Raw genomic sequence first — 18,075 nt, 5'->3', positions numbered from 1 at the left:
TATGCATATAAACTAAGGTTATCTCTTATCCTTAATTCTGCTATAAAATCATTCCGCTTTGAAAACTGCAGAGATGCAGTTTCTAGGAATATAAAATAGCAAGTATTATTTTAAAGTAACTAGAATCAAATAAACCACAAACATTAATTAAAATGATAAAATAATAATTAGTATTTTTATCAATGAAGACTCATATGCATAACTCATTTTCCAAAACAGCAAAATCATTTTGCTCAATCATCTAATTATGTATTTATTTTGCTTTTTACTTTGTAAACTTTAATTTCTCTATAACTCATAATTACTTCGAGTCTATTTGTAACATTGACATTTTTCATAATATTAGGAGGTTTAAGTCTTATTGAGGCATTCTTTCTACTGTAAAAACATAATGAAATATCATATCAAGATTGTAAGCTATTTCCCATGTGATTGGCTTCAGCAGAATATTTTGATTTACATCACACATGCTTTACTACTTCCAATTCCCTCTTTACTTTTTAGTACAGATCATGCAAGGAACGGACCACATTGCCCAGATATTCCAATAATACTCAGATACAGAGTATATCTCTCCCACATTCCAAAATCCTGGCAACCCTAGGCCATATACCAAGTCAATGAATTATTAAATATTCATTTTGCAATTAGAAGAAGAAATGCAGTTCTTGAAGGCAAGCATTTGTTTATTTTACCAATTTTATTTTTTTTTAATTTTTATTTATTTATGATAGTCACAGAGAGAGAGAGAGAGAGAGAGAGAGAGAGAGGCAGAGACATAGGCAGAGGGAGAAGCAGGCTCCATGCACCGGGAGCCCGATGTGGGATTCGATCCCGGGTCTCCAGGATCGCACCCTGGGCCAAAGGCAGGCGCCAAACCGCTGCGCCACCCGGATCCCTATTTTACCAATTTTAAATTACCTTTATAGTAGGGATGGAGCCTCACATTGGTTTGTGAACATACACAGAGGCTTTGTATCAGCCAGCTATTGCTGATTGTAACAAAACATCCCAATTCTAAGTGGCTTAGAATGAGCATTTATTTTCATGGCTCTGTGAATAGGCAAAGGGGAGCCCTGCTCCTGGCCAAAGCTCATTGGATCAAGGGCTGCTCCGCATGTTTTTTATCTTCCTCCATCATATCTGAAGACAGCATTATAAAATGAATTTTTTTAGTAATGAAACAGCTTCCCCTTTCCCTGACTGCTTTCTGCATGCAGAAAGTTGGGAGCCCCAAAATATTTTTGCTTTATTTTTGTCTTATTTACTATTTAAAACAGGATTAGTACCTTTTAGTTCAGATTTATGGCACTTTTGTAAGTTATCTCTTCCAAATAGCTTGTGGGCATTCTATGTATCTGATTCCACCATTCTTGGAGGTAAACATCTTTCCCTCCAGACTTAATAATTCGGTTTTGGGGCATATCTGGCCCACACATTTCCTAGAAGACCTACCGCCTACCTGAAAGTGTCTACTAGAAACTACCTTATCATTTCTAGAGAATTATTTTTAAAGGTTGTATTTAATTATTTGAGAGGCAGAGAGAGAGAGAGAGGGAGAGAGAGAATCTGAAGCAGATTCTGCACTGAACATAGTTCAATACGGGGCTCAATCCTACAACCAGGAGATCGTGACCTGAGCTGAAACCAAGAGTTGGTCGCTCAACCAACTGAACCACCTAGATGCCCCATTTCTAGAGAATTTAACCAAAGGGTGTTGGAAGTATATCCTTAACTTGGTTTTACCCTGAGCATAATGTCTGCACTCTTGTTTTGAAATTTTGCTAGTAGAAGTGTATAGAGATAAGAAAAAGTTCTAGTTTCCAAGCCAATAATTCTGCTTGCAAACTGATCAATTCTTTCCTGAGCCTACATGTTGCAGAATTGTATTACATGCAGCTATCATGATTTTGATGTCCACCTGGCTGCCATCTTACTCAAGTGGACAAGTTCTTAAGTTCATGTACTATATTATATGTTACTGCAGGCAACAACCCTACCAAATATTTCAACATTTCATATGGTCATCAATTCATCCTGATTTGTCCATAACTTTCCCGGTTTTAGCAATGAATGTCCCACATTCCAAGAAATCTCTCAGTTTTAGACAGGCTGTAATAGCTAGTTACTGTACTACTATATAACTCATAACATGGCTTGCAAATTTTAAAGCTTCCTATTACAATATTCTTATATCTTTTAACAGGTTGCTCATCTACCACTTCACAATTCTAAATATATATATAATTATAGCACTCCACTTAACAGCAACAATTTCTATAACAGTATAACAATGCATCTCTAAACACAGCAGCTTCAAATAACAATAATTTATTATTGTTCCCATGCCTGGGTGGTTGACCGATTGGAGCAGGGCTCATCTGGGGACAACTCAGTTCCACATGTCTCTTATCTTCTTTGGACCAGTTAGATAACCTTGCTGAATTCCTGTTATGGTAATGGCTGTGACATAAGAACAAGCCTAATCATACAAGCATAGTTCAAGTGGCCAAGCCCAAGGTCAACAAACAGGGAAACAGACTGCAGCTTTAATGGGAAGGAGGGGTGAAAGAATAGCAAATAGATTTTATTACACTTAAGTATTTTTACTATGTCACACTATATTTAGCTATTCAGGTGTACTTCATTTAAGCGTGAGGTTTAAGTTCTCTTAAATAAATAACATCATACCATCTAATGAGGTCAACTTACCAGCCTTCAAGATTTTGTTTCCATTGTCAGAGTGCTACCAGGAAGTAAACGGCATATAAGAATACTACAAATTTACTAACCATCTCAGAAGGAGAGAGAAAACCAGAATCAAGAAAAAGCATGGACAAAGTTGTAATCATGGTGATCAAAAATGCCAGGAACATTTAAAGAGGAGAGCACTAACAGAAGAACCAACTGACAGCTGCCCACCCTGTGCAGCAATTGACTTTTCTTTTGTTATTTTTACTATTGAATACAATCTTTCTGCTAAGTTGATTGCATCCAGAATTTTTTGTAATGCTTCTTTTCCTGGTTTTCCAATAGAAAGGTCACTGTCCTATTAAGTCTTTTTAAAAATTAATATAGCTGTTTTCCATCCTAAAAGTAGTTTGTGGTTACTACAGAGAATACAAATATTTAGAGGTAAAAAGAAAGAAATCCAGAATCCTACAGCCTTGATACAGTCATCCTAAACATGATACAGCATCTTTTTATATTCATTTTCCTATGTGTATTTTCCATAAATGTAATAAAAATAGTACGCAAAAATAGTTTCTACTCAAATTATACCTTCATTTTACAGCTTGCAAGCCTGTTCATCTGCATAGCTTCCATTTCAAACCCCTATGTCAAACAGGCTTTCTTTTACTGCTGTTTTTCTGAATTGAAATAGGATATTCTTTTCCCGTGTGCTAGGCTCTTAAAAGAGAAGGGGCTCATAAAAAAACAAAACTATAGTACAGAATTGTATACAAACTAAATGCAAAACATAATACAAAAATGCAAAAGCTTTTGAATTGTTACCAGGCTTCTTTCTGGTTTTGACCTGCCTAAAGCACTCTGATTGCTAGGACTCTTGCAAAATGTAATGCACCAGTGATGAGCCTCAGTTCCCCCAGCCCACACTTAACCCACAGTCACAAAGATTTCCTTCCAAACATTTGTTGTTGCAATCTAGGGATGGGTTCAGATGTTGTTAGTTCAAAGACTCCTATTCAGGCTGTTCTGGAATGGTCCATGGCTATCATGTCAGAGGGTACGTCTGCTTGGTTTTCAGGTTGAATTTCTGAGTCCACTCAAATTTCTGAAGACTTATTTGGGTGATGAAACATAGTCTGTGCCTTTTTAAAAAGACAATTCTCCTCATCCTTAGGAAAACTTCTTCCTAGAGTCTATTAATATAGGCATGTCAAAATAAACATGCTGATTTCAAATCCCCGTTGACAGTGTGTGAGAGATTTTGCCTTATTCGGTGTCTTATATTTGCTAGTTAGTTGTTGGAAGAATTTGTTGTAGGGATGCTAATCAAGAGATATTCTAAGAAAAAATCATCAACTTAATTATTTTTATTTGTTTAAGCATCTGGGTTTCATTTTGTTTTTATTTTCCTTAAAATTCAATCATAATAACTCTTGTACACACATTACAATGCTGACAAAAGGTCCATTTGAAAAGCAGGAAGTCCCGTTTTTTCCAGTCCACAAACCACTCCCTACTGGCAACAACTTTCAATTCTTCAAGTTATTTCTTCAAGTATTTACTCTGAATTTTACTACTTTCCCTTAATTTATTCATCTAACAAATTATTTGCTAATATTTTGTGATGCTGGATGACCATTTAGCCTTCTCAAAATTACCACATTCTGTACTCAAACTGACATAATATTTACATTATTATAATGGTCATGAAAATATTATTCAGAGCCAAGTAATGGTCTCTCTCTATATATATATTTTTTTTTCATTTTCTTACCTTTCCTTCATTTATGATTTTTGGAGAGTCTTTTTCTTTTACTTCTATGGCTGACAGTTACAATTGAGAGCTCCAATGAAGCATGCCTCTCTTCGTCCATGCCCTTTACAATGTAACTTTGCTATTGTTGTTCATTCCAGGAACAGCCTTTTCCTCTTCCTCCTGAATCTGGGCTGTAATTTGACTTGTTTTGACCAATGAAATGAGAATGAAAGGATATTGTTCTACTTCCTAGATTCAGTCTCAAAGGACCTCAATGGAGGTTTCTGCTTTTACTCTGTAGGAACCATGAGACAACACGAAAAAAAGAAGCCAAGGTAAAACACCCCAAGGAGTGAGAGAGGCCATGCCACCCTAACCCTTAAAGACCTTACATAACAAATGTAAATGTAATTCTGCCCAACCAGCAGAATAATTGCTCTAGAATCATGAGAGGCAATAATCCACTGTTGTTTCATGTAAATTGTGTATCCCACAGAAATAATTAAATAAATACAAAGAACATGGAGTGAGCTTATAACATAGTGTTCAACAGAAAGGAAAAAAAAAGAAATTAGAATGAGATGGATCAATCATTAGTACTTATATTACTTAAATATATGCATTCAAAATAATACCCATTTGCACAGTTATTACAGATATAAACAATACATAAAAAATATATCAAAATGGTTTCTTATGGGAAGAAGAAATGAAGTGTGGCATAGGGATTAAAGGAAATAAGAAAATTAGGAGTGGAATCTTGCAAAGACCAATGACAATAATGGCCATAAAGTGAGGAGTGTGATGAACTCAGCCTTCTGCCTATGAGGTACCCTTCCCTTCCCCCAAAAATCTACCACACACATCCCACTTACCTTACCCAGGCTCATTAAATCAAAAACTTTTTAGTGGTACCCAGTCATTGTTATCATTTTATTGCTCCCTAGGCATGGTAATGTGATAGACAATCATGGTTGATAACTATTAATCTGGCATCATAAAGTTCTTTTCTAAATTTTAATTAATTAATTAATTAATTAATTAATTAATAAGCTTTCTGTGTTTGTCTGTTTGTTTTCCTGGACTTCTCCTCCTAGAATCTTCCACCTCCAATCTATCTTTATCTGTAGGTTTACAGCCCATCCTGAAATTCCTTGTTGCTACTCTCTTCAGTCAGTTGCACTGTTTCTTGTATCTTTGCTTTTTACCTCAACTGGTTTACTCACTTCTTTTTATGAAGTACATTCTTCAGTATCCTAGCAATAAAGTGTGCACTGGAGATCAATTCTATAAACCTTTTCATGCTTACAGATGCCTTACTCTGCCTTTATACTCACTTCATAGTCTTGTGAGAAATAAATTTATGAATAGAAAATCAGTTGGTAAAAAAAAAAAAAAAAAAAAGAAAATCAGTTGGTGCTCTTTGGCTCTCATTTTTTTCCTTTTATATATAACTGACTTTTATATATTTATTTTTCTACCCTTCACCTATCCCTATCAACTCCAAACCAGGAGCTTTTAGAGGTTAGCATTTAGCTTTTAAGTTTGTCATACAGAGTTACATGTTTTAATCCCCACATACATGAGGACTTTAAATTATCTCTTATAACTGATAGCTAGGCTAAGATACCATTGTCAAAGAGTACACTCTGTATGATTTGAATCATTTGAAATTTATTGAGACATGATTTATGGACTAGCACATGAATAATATTTGTAATTATGTTATATATGCTCAAAATAATGTAGTATATTTTATAGTTGTTCGGTGAAATATTTTATATATGCCACTAGGGTAAAACTATTAAAATGTTTCTTAGATACTCTACATACTAGGTAAATATTTTGGCCTGTTTCACTAATTACTAATAGAAAGGAGTTTAAAAAGAGGTAAAACAGACCTAAAATTCCTGTGGAACTATATATGACCCCAAAGAGCTGAAACAATCCTGAACAAGAAAAGCAAAACTAGAGGCATCACACTTCCTATTTCAAACTATACTACAATGCTATAGTAATTAAAATATTATGGTATTGGCATAAAAACAGACATATAGAACAATGGAACAGAATAGAGGGCCCATAAATAAGCCCACACTAATACATGAACTAATTTTCAACAAAGGCACCAAGAATACACAATGAAGAATGGATAGTCTCTCTAATAAGTGATGTTGGGAAAACTGGATATCCTTATGCAAATTAATGAAACTGAACCTCTATCTTACATTACATGCAAAAATCAGCTTAAATTAATAAAACGCTTAAACATAAAATAAAAAACCATAAAAATCTTCGGGGAAAATAGGGAGTAAATTCCTTGACATTCGTTTTGGAATTATTTTTGGGATCTGACACCAAAAGCACTGGCAAAAAAAGAAAAGTATAGAAAGAAGCCAAAATAAACCAGTTTGACTACATCAAAACTATCTTTCCCACAACTATGGAAACCATCAACAAAACGAAAAGACAACCTACAGAATGGGAAAAATATTTGTAAACCACCTATCTCATAAGGAGTCAATATCCAAAACATGTAAGAAATTCTTCCAACTCAATGGCAAAAAAAAATCCTCAGTAACACAATTAAAAAATGAGCAAAGGAACTGAGTAGACAACTTCTGAAAAAGACATGCAAATGGCTTACAGGTATATGAAAAGATGTCATCATCATTGATCTTTGGGAAGTGCACGCCAAAACTACAATGAAGTCTCATCTCACACCTGTTTGAATGGCCATCATCAAAAAGACAAGAGCTGGGCAGCCCGGGTGGCTCAGCGGTTTAGCGCCGCCTTCAGCCCCGGGCGTGATCCTGGAGACCTGGGATCGAGTCCCACATCAGGCTCCCTGCATGGAGCCTGCTTCTCCCTCTGCCTATGTCTCTGTCTCTCTCTCCTCTCTGTTTCTCATGACTAAATAAATAAAATCTTTTAAAAATATATTAAAAAAAAAAGACAAGAGCTAATTAATGTCAGTAAGGATATAGAGAAAAGGGAACTCTTATGTACTGTTGGTGGGAAAGGGAATGTAAATTGGTACAGTCACTGTGGAAAACTGTATAGAGATTTCTCAAAAAAAAAAGTGACTACCAATTAAAATTGATTACCATATGATCCTGAATTCCACTACTATTTTTTTAAAGGACTACTAAGTCACTACTACTAAGTCACTATATTGAAAAGAAAACTGTACCCCCATGTTCACTGCAGCATTATTCACAACAACCAAGACACAGAAACAACCTATGTGTTGATCAATGGACAAACAAATATTCAGCCAATAAAAAGGAGATCTTGCCATATGCAACAGCATGGATTAATCTGGAAGGCATTATGTAAGTGAAATAAATCAGAGAAAGGCAAATTCTGTATGGCATCACTTATATGGGGAAATCTTTAAAAAAAAATAGTTGAACTCAGAGAAACAGACTATAGAAAGGTGGTAACAGGGCTGGCCACTGGAAGAAAAGAGGAGATTAGCCAAAAGATACAAACTTTTAAGTTTTAAAAAGAATGTGTTCTGGAGACCTAATGTGTTCTGGTGACTATAGTTAATATATATTTGAAATTTGCTAAGAGAGTAAATCTTAAGTGTTTTTACCATATATATATAAAACGTTAATTATGTAAGATAATGAATATGTTAGTTAGCTTGATTGGGGTAATCATTTCATAATGTATATGTACATGAAATCATCAGACTATACACTTCATAAAATATTAGAATTACGTTTGTCAATTATACCTCAATAAAGCTGGAAAAAAGGGTTCTTGGTACACAGGGAGACACTGAACAAGTATTTGCTGAGTAAATGAATGCCTAACTTGATATATATGACAATAACTAAGTAAATAAATAAAATCAACCACTACGATTATGGTTTTTTTTTCAATTGCCTTACATAATTTAAGAACATTATTGAGACATATCAAAATACACACTTTCTTGGCAAATCAAATCTTAACAGCTTTTTGAAGTAATTTTTATATCTAATAATGCTTTTTTGCAACAAAGTATATTTTGAATATCAGAAATGTACTTAAAATTGCTTTCTTTTGGTTGGTATTTTCATGCCTATCTGAATGTAAATGTTACATCAAACCTTTTTATATTCCATTTCAGATTTATCACAATTTGTGATTGGATTTTTGTATTTTATTTTTTATCAAATAATTATCATCTTTGAATTGAACATACTTGAACATTAACATATATATAATATGATGGCTGCAAGATTTACATTTAATTCTATCATCTTTTTTGTGCTTTCTATTTGTCCTCTGTTTTTCTGTTTTTGCCTTCTGTAGAATTCTATGATTATTTTGTTACCATTCCACTTTGTCTTTTGTACCAGTATGAGAGTTTTGTTTCTTTCATTGGCTACCATAGTGGAAAGAAGGGAGTTACATAGCTAACCTCTAATTCATTCCTTTCCAGATTACAGGAAGGATATACACAAGGGAAAGAAAATAAGTCAGGTGACCTGGCCTAATTTCCTGATCAACATGACTACTGGTATTCTATGTAAATAGATCAATGATATTTTCTAGGTGGCGAGTCTTTATGGAATATTTTATTTATTTATTTTTAAAGATTTTATGCTTTAAAATGAGAGACACAAGAGAGAGAGACACACGAGAGAGAGAGAGAGAGAGAGGCAGAGACAAAGGCAGAGTGAGAAGCAGACTTCCTACAAGGAGCCCAATGCGGGACTCGATACCAGGATTCCAGGATCATGACTTGAGCAGAAGGCAGATGCTCAACCGCTGAGACACCCAAGTGTCCCATTATGGAATGTTTTAAACAGCAATCTCAGGCTAAAGGATTACTTATATTAGTAAGCCTTTTAGAATCCATAAATTTATGAAGCACATTTCTCTAAGAATATATCAGATAAGCTGGGAGTATGAAACAGACATGAATGAACACTCTTAGCTGTGTGAGGTGATAACTTATGTGCCTCACTTAGAAGTGACTTCCAGTCTGGACCAGAGACTGGATATCCCCTAAGAGAAGGAAAGACTTGAGTAGCTACCTCCTGCCCATACCTCTCTCCCTGCTCTGCATAGCCTCTTTATCACCTCTATTCTTGAAATTAACAATAAAGCCTGAGAAGGGGTCGGAGTTTGATTTGAAAATCAGGTCTTTTGTATTAGTTCATCTGGATTTCAACATGCATTCTCTACTTTTCAAATCCAACATGAATCAAAATTTTTGCTCTCTTACTTGATAAAGTAATTAAATTATTGAAAGAGTTTATTCTCTGTCAGTCTATGTCCCATTTCTCTATTGGTTTTCATTCTCTATTTTATAATCCAAAAGATTTTCTTGTGTTTGGAGTTTTTTTCTTATTTGTTTTGGGTTTTTTTTTTTGGTTTTCGTTTTGGGTTTTTTTTTTTTTTTTTTTTTTTTTTGGTTTTCGTTTTGGTTTTTGTTGCAATTAATGCTCATTGTCACCCCTTCTCAAATATGTACCCCATTGTTTTGGCTCTTCATTTTTTCTTATCCCTCAAATTTTCCATTTTTGGATCACTTTGCTTTACACTAATATATATCCTTTATAATTTACTTTAGTGTACTTCTCTGGGTGGTGAATTATATGTTTATATACTTCTTTGAAAACGTGTATTTAAAAAAAAGAAAGAAATGTGTATTTTGAAAGTGATTTTGAAATACATATTCATTGGGTATAGCATTCCAGGTTAGATTTTTTCTTAAATCAAAGTTTTCTCATTCTAATGTAAATATATATTACAGAAGATATAAGTAATAGATTACTATAATTTCATAGTATCCTCAAAGTCTCTTATTTTCTTTGCTGTGTTTTCCATATTTTCCTCTGTATTCTTCAATAATTCTGAATAATAAGCTTCATTCAGTTGTGTTTAATCTATAGTTTTCAACTTTAATTTTTGTGTTTTCCACTTTTAGTTTCTGTTTATTTTCCAAATCAGTATTTTACATTTATAGTTTCTTATTCTCTGTAATTATTTCCAAGATTTTTCCTCATGTCTTTTAGAGTTGGTTATTTATTTGGTTATTTCATAACCTGTGTCTAATAATTTCAATATCTCAAATTTTTATGCCTTTGGGGTTTTTTATGTTTTTCACTGATTTTAATTCATTGTATTCTATTGTGTGTCTAGTTATTTCAGGCTATAACTTGAACACTTTGGGAAAATTAATTTATGAGGTAATTTGAGGTCTGGGTTAGCAGATCTTTTTCCCAGAAAAGAAGTTCATTAGCTTCATCTGGAATCCCATAAGCACTATATTTCCAGGAAATATTTAGTCCAATTTTTACATGTGAAGGTCACTGGACCATTCAGGTGCCGAACACTAAACTGATTGATAAGGTCCTGATAATTCCAATAATTTTTGCCATGAAATTGTAGCCAATCAGGTCCCAGCTTAAGATGGGGAAGAGTATCAGACTTTATCTTGTGCAAAACCTGGTTTTGGGCTCTTATCTTTTTTTCCTTTAATGCTGACAAAAACATATCTCTGTTTCCTAGCTGTTTGGTCTGCATAAGCAAATGTCCACAGGGTAAAGGCAATTTGTAGTGCTAGGTTTAAATATCTGGATTCTTATCTTTTCCTAAAAATTTGGATGGATTAATAGTAATATTGTTAGCATTTCAGTTGCTTTTTTGAAGTTTTTCTTTTTTTAATAATGGCTACAAAGCTCATAGAATTTTTATATAAAGAGAAATGGAAAACATTAATGTCATGTAACTTTTTTTACACTTGTATCGTGCTTTGCTCTTATTATTATTTTTTTAAGATTCCTTTATTTATTCATGAAAGACACAGAGAAAGAGAGGCAGAGATACAGCCAGAGGGAGAAGGAGGTTCCATGCAGGGAGCCCAACGCGGGACTCGATCCCAGATTCCAGGATCACACCTTGAGCCAAAGGCAGACGCTCAACCACTGAACCACCCAGGCGTCCCTATAACTTTTGTTTTTTCTATCATTTCTCTTCATAGTTCTTGTCCGATGAGACTATATTGCTGCTGTTTTATTTAAAGTGAAACATAAGAATATGTTAACGGCAAGGGCGACTGGATGGTACAATCAGTTAAGTGTCTGATGATTTCAGCTCAGATCATGATCTCAGGGTCTTGATATGGAGCCCATGTGTTCGGCTCTGTGTTCAGCAGGGTGTATGCCTGAGATTCTCTCTCTCTCTCCGTGCCTTTGCCCCTCCCTCCTGCTCTCTCAAATAAATACATAAATCTTTTAAAAATATATGCTAATGACAAGAAATGATGACAAAATTCCCCATTTAGAAGTCATTTTACACATAGAAAAGCCAAATGATCCCAAATAATCACTATTAATTCAGTTCTAAAAATGATCAAACTAAACAAATTTATAACTTGAATGCTAATAACAGTATCTTAAACTAAATAAAAAATTATGCCTGAACTTTTTATATGTAAACTTTATATTTGTAAAAAAAAAAAGTTGTTCATAACTACAGGTATATAATCTCTTCCTCAATATCAGTAGTTATTTTTCCTGAAAACAAAAATATGAAGGATTAAGAATGAGGTAACTTCACCATTTTATCAAATGAATTTAGAATAGATTATCCAGGTGGCTTTGAGTTTTCTCCTCTCCTCCCAATGCCTCTCTTATCCCCTGAGTTTCAGATATCCAAAAGTACATGTTTGTTTGAGTTTGATAGTTACAGAGATTTCATAATATATGTCTACTTCCACTTTTTAACATTGTAGCCAAATATTTAGTTTGTGAAATAAACCATCCAATTAAATTGACAAAAACCAACTTCTTATTGGTAAAATTATGCTTCCCTTATTTGAGTGGAGTTATATTGCATATGCCTAAATATTCTGAATAATCTTGGAATAAACTCAAAAAGTTTACATCTAAAAGTTAATAAGTAAGTTTGTATTCTATAAAAACCAAAATTTAAGCAAACAATTATAGCCATTATCCAATTTTATTAATTCGTAACAAGCTGGCATATGTCCTTCCTAATTCAAGTAACGTATTCATGTACTAATGACTCATAAAACAGAACCCATAAATTTTATCTTAATGGAGAAGTATTTCACATTTATTTTAGAAGATTTATCATGATTAGGAAAGTTGCATGCTTTATTTTGTTCCAAAATAACTTTCTCATGGGACATTAACTTCTGAAAGTCTGTCCTGTAATATTATATATCCGTAAGATATTTTAATGTCTTATGTATCTTTCTTTATATTCATTCCCAAGTTTTAAAATTACTTCCTTAATACAATCAAAGCTTTTTCCATGTTATATTTTCAGAAGCAAAAGCAAGTCACTTTCTTACAGTACAGCTAAGAGTTGTATATATTCTTCTGAGGGAGATAATGGTAGTTTTAGATGTGTATAAGGAGGAAGTTTACAGTTTTCTAAATGATTTGTGGATTTAAAATGCATCACCCTTATGTCTTATATATCTGCATTTATTTTTCTGCCTTTTGTACTAAAGATAAGCTAATTAACTCCGATGTGTTTAACAGGCTAATATAATAAATATTTCCAGAGAAAAGTAAATCATATTCAGTGCAGCAGTGTTTGCACTGATTCATACTATCATGAAACAAAAATTAAAATTAAAATATCCTTAAGAACAAAATATATTCTTAAGAATTAAAAACAAAATTTCACAAACAAAATGGATAATAAAAAAATGGCTGAGTAATTTGAATTATCCTCAATTACTCCAATATTTTTATGGATATATCTTTTAAAATTTTTGTATTAAAAATGTATGTACAACCAATCTCTAAAACTTTTTCATTTTGCAAAAATGAAACTCTACATCCATTCAACAATGAACTGCCTATATCCCTCTCCCAAATAAAACACATGCATAAATGAAGAAAATGTTTAAAATAAGACACAGTGACAATGGCTCTTGCCTACACAGGATCCATTTCTCCTTTCTTTTTTTCCAATAGAACTTAGATTTAACTCAAGTAGTCTCTTTATTGCCAATTCCAAGGTGAGTGTAAACCAATAATAAAATACCTATCTCTAATGACTGACTCAGGAGTCCTTAGGACAATCACCATATGACGTTCTCCTGTTCATCATTATTGCTCTTTAGGAGTGAGCATGTGCACTGAGTTTACTAACCAGACAATGAAGAAAAATTTATAATCCATACTAGGAAGATGGATTTACTTTCTTTCTCCAACTAACCTTAAAGAAACAAGCTGTTTTCATTGCTACGGAAAACCACATTATAACTGACCAAGAGAGCCTTTGTAGCCTCCCCACACCCCAGCTAAACCACGCTTGAGACAGGTTTCTTTCTGACTCAGCAGCCCCTGACTTCCCTTTTCTATAAGATTTACTTTAGAAAACTTGTCATTGTAAATCTTGTTTTGCCCTTTTGAGATAGAAATCCTCAAAAAAGACTTGCCAGTTTTGTAGAACAGGACTTTCTCAAGGACTTAAAGCCATCTCCTTGAAATGTAAGCATCCAGGAAGATGCCTCTCCCTCCCAATTTCATGGGAGAGTAGGAGCCTACCTTCTGCAGTCCCCTTGCTCCAAGTTCTAAAGCTAGTTCCTAGTATGGAAGGATGAGATAGCTTAGTTTTCTTTTAAGTAAAGCCAATTAGCAATTAGCCAGTTGGGATAGGCCACAGAGATGGCCCATGATACACTCCCCTGAACTCTTAAAAACCCTCCTGCTTTATATCATAGTTAAGTTTAGACTCAGTTGTGAGCACACTCTCCTATTGCAATAGCTTTATTATTATTATTATTATTATTATTATTATTATTTATTGAAGTATAATGAACATACAGAGTTATATCAGTTTCAGGTGTACAATAAAATGATTCAACAATTCTATATATTACTCAGCATTCATTCTGATAAATGTACTCTTTTTTCTTAAGATTTTATTTATTTATTTGAGATACAGATAGAGAGAGAGAGAAAGAGAGAGCATGAGCAAGGGGAGAAAAGCAGAAAGAGAAGGAGAGACAGACTCCCCACTAAGCAGGGAGCCCGACATTGAGGATCAATCCCCAGATCCCAGGATCATGACTTGAGCTGAGAGCAGACACTTAACTGACTGAGCTACCCAGGACGATAAATATGCTGTTTATCTCCTTTATCTATTTCATCCATTCCCACTTTCCACTTCCCCTCTGGAAAGTACCACTGTTTTCTCTGTATTTAAGAGTCTAGGGTTTTGTTCATTTGTTAATCTCTTTTTTGTTTGTTTATTTTGTTTCTTAAATTCCATATATGAGTGAGATCATATGATATCTTTTTCTGATTTATTTCACTTAGCACTATACCTTCTAGATCCACTCAATAGCTTTGAATAAGATATTCGATGTCTCTTTGACTTTGCCTAGTGCAAATTTTGCTGTGACATAATCATGAAGTTTGTCAGCCTGAGGACAAAAACATTGATGTAAGGAAGAGTATACAGAGAAGAAAACCAAGGAGCAATAGAATCACAACCCTGATGATGCCTATCTAGAATTCACCTTATCTTTTAGGCCTTCTGTCATGGGAGATAGTAAGTGTCAATGTTTAAGTCAACTTGACTGAGAATCTTGTGGACATTTACAGTCATTCACAATCTTACACTTTAATATCAGATAATAAATATTAAATTACTGTTGACTCATAACAAATAATAACTGAAGTCGGAAGTTGAAGTAATACTTTCTTCTCTGCGAAGTTTAGACTGACTATAGATCAAAGGTGTGAAAATTATAGAAAAACATTGTATCAATGTTGAAAAATTTCCTTCCAGTAAGGATAGAATTTTTTCCAAAGAATCTAAACTAATCAAGTTTAAATACATTCATTTTATTGTGCTCAGAATTTAGGACAGTGTCCAAAGCCTCTGAACTATGAATAAATGTGAATTGATTGAATGACCATTCACCTACACCTAATACATAGTAATTTTATCTAAGTCATATTAAAACCAAAAGAGATTACTTAAAAAAGGATATTTTCATAAGAAATTATATATCTATTTTTAGATGACTGTCAGCACATTCCATATATATTGAATGAATGATGTCTTCTGTATTTTGCAAAAAGAAAAACTTAACAAATTAGAAGTCACAAGGGAATACAGATTCATTCACTGCCTTTTTTTTTTTTTTTTTTTTTGGTCTTTCAATGAAAAGGAATCAGGTATAATACAGAATTACACAGCCAAATACAGGAAAAGGCTTAATGACTATGCTAAGTATTTATGCAAAACTATCAGCTTAAAGGAGATCAATAGTAAACTGTCAAATTGCTACACTGGCAAGTCGGCAAGCTTGGTAATTAAGAAACAGAAAACTCTTTGGACATACATACCTCTCCTTTCACTGCCAACATGGAAGACATGCTGCCTGTAGCCCATTGGTTCTGTGTCATCAACTGGATGACACAGAACGCTAGAACGCTATCAGAGAATCCTCATTCCTATGTTCTGAGAAGTATCTGGCAAGACCTACTCATTTCTCTCAGGTGCTGCACTCCACTACAGGTGATAGAATCTTCCTTGAGAGAATCCAACTTCTGAAAGAAAAAAGAAAGCCAACTTCAGCCCTTCAGCCATAGCACAGAGTCAACAAGAGCTTTTTCACAACTTTTAAATATTCATGAATCTCCAATAGTTGGAGGCAATGAGGAGACTAAGCTAGTCAGGAGAGGAATGCTGTCTCTGTGTTAATGTGATAAGAAATGGTATGAAAGACTTATGGTATTAAGCATTTCAGCTGTATCATATTAGCACTGTATCATAGACCTTGCTTTTCTCCAGCACAATACAGAAATCATTATTATGTTAAGACTTTCTTCCTAAGAAATAATTGGGGAAAAAAGCTAATGGGATAGAAGATCTAAAATACATTGAGATTTTAACATTTTTCCTTAAAAAGAGGAAATCTTTAAAACTCTTCCCCAAATTGAAATAGTTTGAAAACATTTAGTTTACAGTGTCTTCCAGAAATGTCATAAAATAATTTTTGTTCGAAAATTTGTATTCCTACTTATCTATTGGCAGAAATGTGGTTGTATGTGCACATGGATGTGTTTGGAGAGTGTGTATCTGACTGAATATGTGTGAAGGTCTGTGTGGGATGTGAGTACAAGGTATGTGAATGTGCTTCTACAAGAATAGGCAGTAAACATAAAATTAGAGCTGGGAAGGGTCCATGAAATCAAGTAAAATGTTGACTTTCATATCTTCCAAATGACTTGTGAAGAAATATACATGTCATATATGCACTAGGGAATTCCTGTTCTGTTCTTTAGAAAAAATGGACAAATTTTAAAATAAAAATCCATAAGTAAATCAATATTTAATATCTGTAACAAAATTATCTAAAATGTTTCATCCATAAAATGGCTCAGCTATCTTATTTGAATATATAGAATAGGGACAGCCCCAGGGGCTCAGCGGTTTAGCGCTGCCTTCAGCCCAGGGCATGATCCTGGAGACCGGGGATCAAGTCCCACATCAGGCTCCTGGCATGGAGCCTGCTTCTCCCTCTGCCTGTGTCTCTGTCCCTCTCTCTTTCTCTCTCTCTCTCTCTGTCTCTCATGAATAAATAAAAATCTTTTAAAAATATACATATATAGAATTAAAGGACCTACTTTTTCGATTTACTAATTTCATTTTGGATGGTGGGAGGGGAGGGATAAAGGAAGAAAGGAAGGAATGAAAAGAAAGTGTGAAAAGTTAGAAATTGCTGAAGTAAAACCAATGAATTACTGAAGCAGTAATTCGTAAACGTCCCCTGTGCACATACCAAAAAGACAATCTGTAAACCAGGACCAAAAGATGGAATGAGGCTCTGAGGTGTATTGTTATAAAGCAGCTTACACAGTGAGAAAGCAGTGACTGTTGACTCTTCACAGTGATTGGCTGCAATATTAGAATTCTCTTAAATGATAGGGAATTGATTAGTGGTTACCTCATACCAATTTTGGAAAAGAGTTCAAGTTTTGCTGATGATTTCCAGTGGCACAAGCAAGAAATGACCCGGGTCATGTTAGTCTTGGAAAATAAGCTAACCTAAGCTTTGTTTGTATGACTAAATTGGTTTTGTCTGCTCAGGGAATTTTCAAGGCTGGTCTCCATTTGCTTTTTAACAAAAGAAAGGAAAGAAAGAAACAGGGTGGGAGAGAGAGAAAGAGAGAAGAAAACACCAAAAGCTCTGATCCTGATAGGTATACAATTAGCCCATAAACCTCTGGGCTTCTCTAGGCAACTACTCAAAAACCCCTTCCCCTAACCACTCTCATGCATCTCAGGCTGCCTTCTGTGATTTCCCCCCCAAAAGTTTAGGGGTTAGTGTTGGGTGAAGAACACAGAAAAAAAAAAATGACACATACCAAATTCAGGAAGAACCTGTTTTAGACACTGTCAGAACTGAAGACAGAACAGAAAAGGATCTCAAGGATTCAGTCCAGTGACCTCGTTATACAAAATGAAACCAAGTAAGCGCTGGGACACTGTTTTATCAGTCAGTTGAAGCTGCTATAATGAAATACCATATAGGGGTATCTGGGTGGCTCAAGTCATGATCCCAGGGTCCTGGGATCAAGCCTGTTGAGCAGGGGGCCTGCTTCACCCTCTTTCGCTGCCCT

General features: G+C 34.3%; 1 long non-coding RNA gene across 5 annotated transcripts in view; it reads right to left on the bottom strand.

Moving 5' to 3' along the window:
* The window catches only part of LOC112678783 (uncharacterized), a 42,550-nt gene that overhangs the window by 4,785 nt on the left and 19,690 nt on the right, over nt 1-18,075 (bottom strand). For 4 of the 5 annotated variants that reach the window (XR_003147845.3, XR_003147846.3, XR_003147847.3 and 1 more), the window contains 2 exons: nt 15,796-15,999; nt 4,466-4,742 (listed from right to left, as the gene is read on the bottom strand). This is a non-coding gene — a long non-coding RNA (uncharacterized LOC112678783). The remainder of the gene's footprint in view (nt 1-4,465; nt 4,743-15,795; nt 16,000-18,075) is intronic. The other variant, XR_003147848.3, reaches the window with a different exon arrangement.

Source organism: Canis lupus, chromosome 22, assembly GCF_003254725.2.
Source record: "Canis lupus dingo isolate Sandy chromosome 22, ASM325472v2, whole genome shotgun sequence".
NCBI lineage: Eukaryota > Metazoa > Chordata > Mammalia > Carnivora > Canidae > Canis > Canis lupus.
This window is presented reverse-complemented; position numbering and strand designations above follow the sequence as displayed.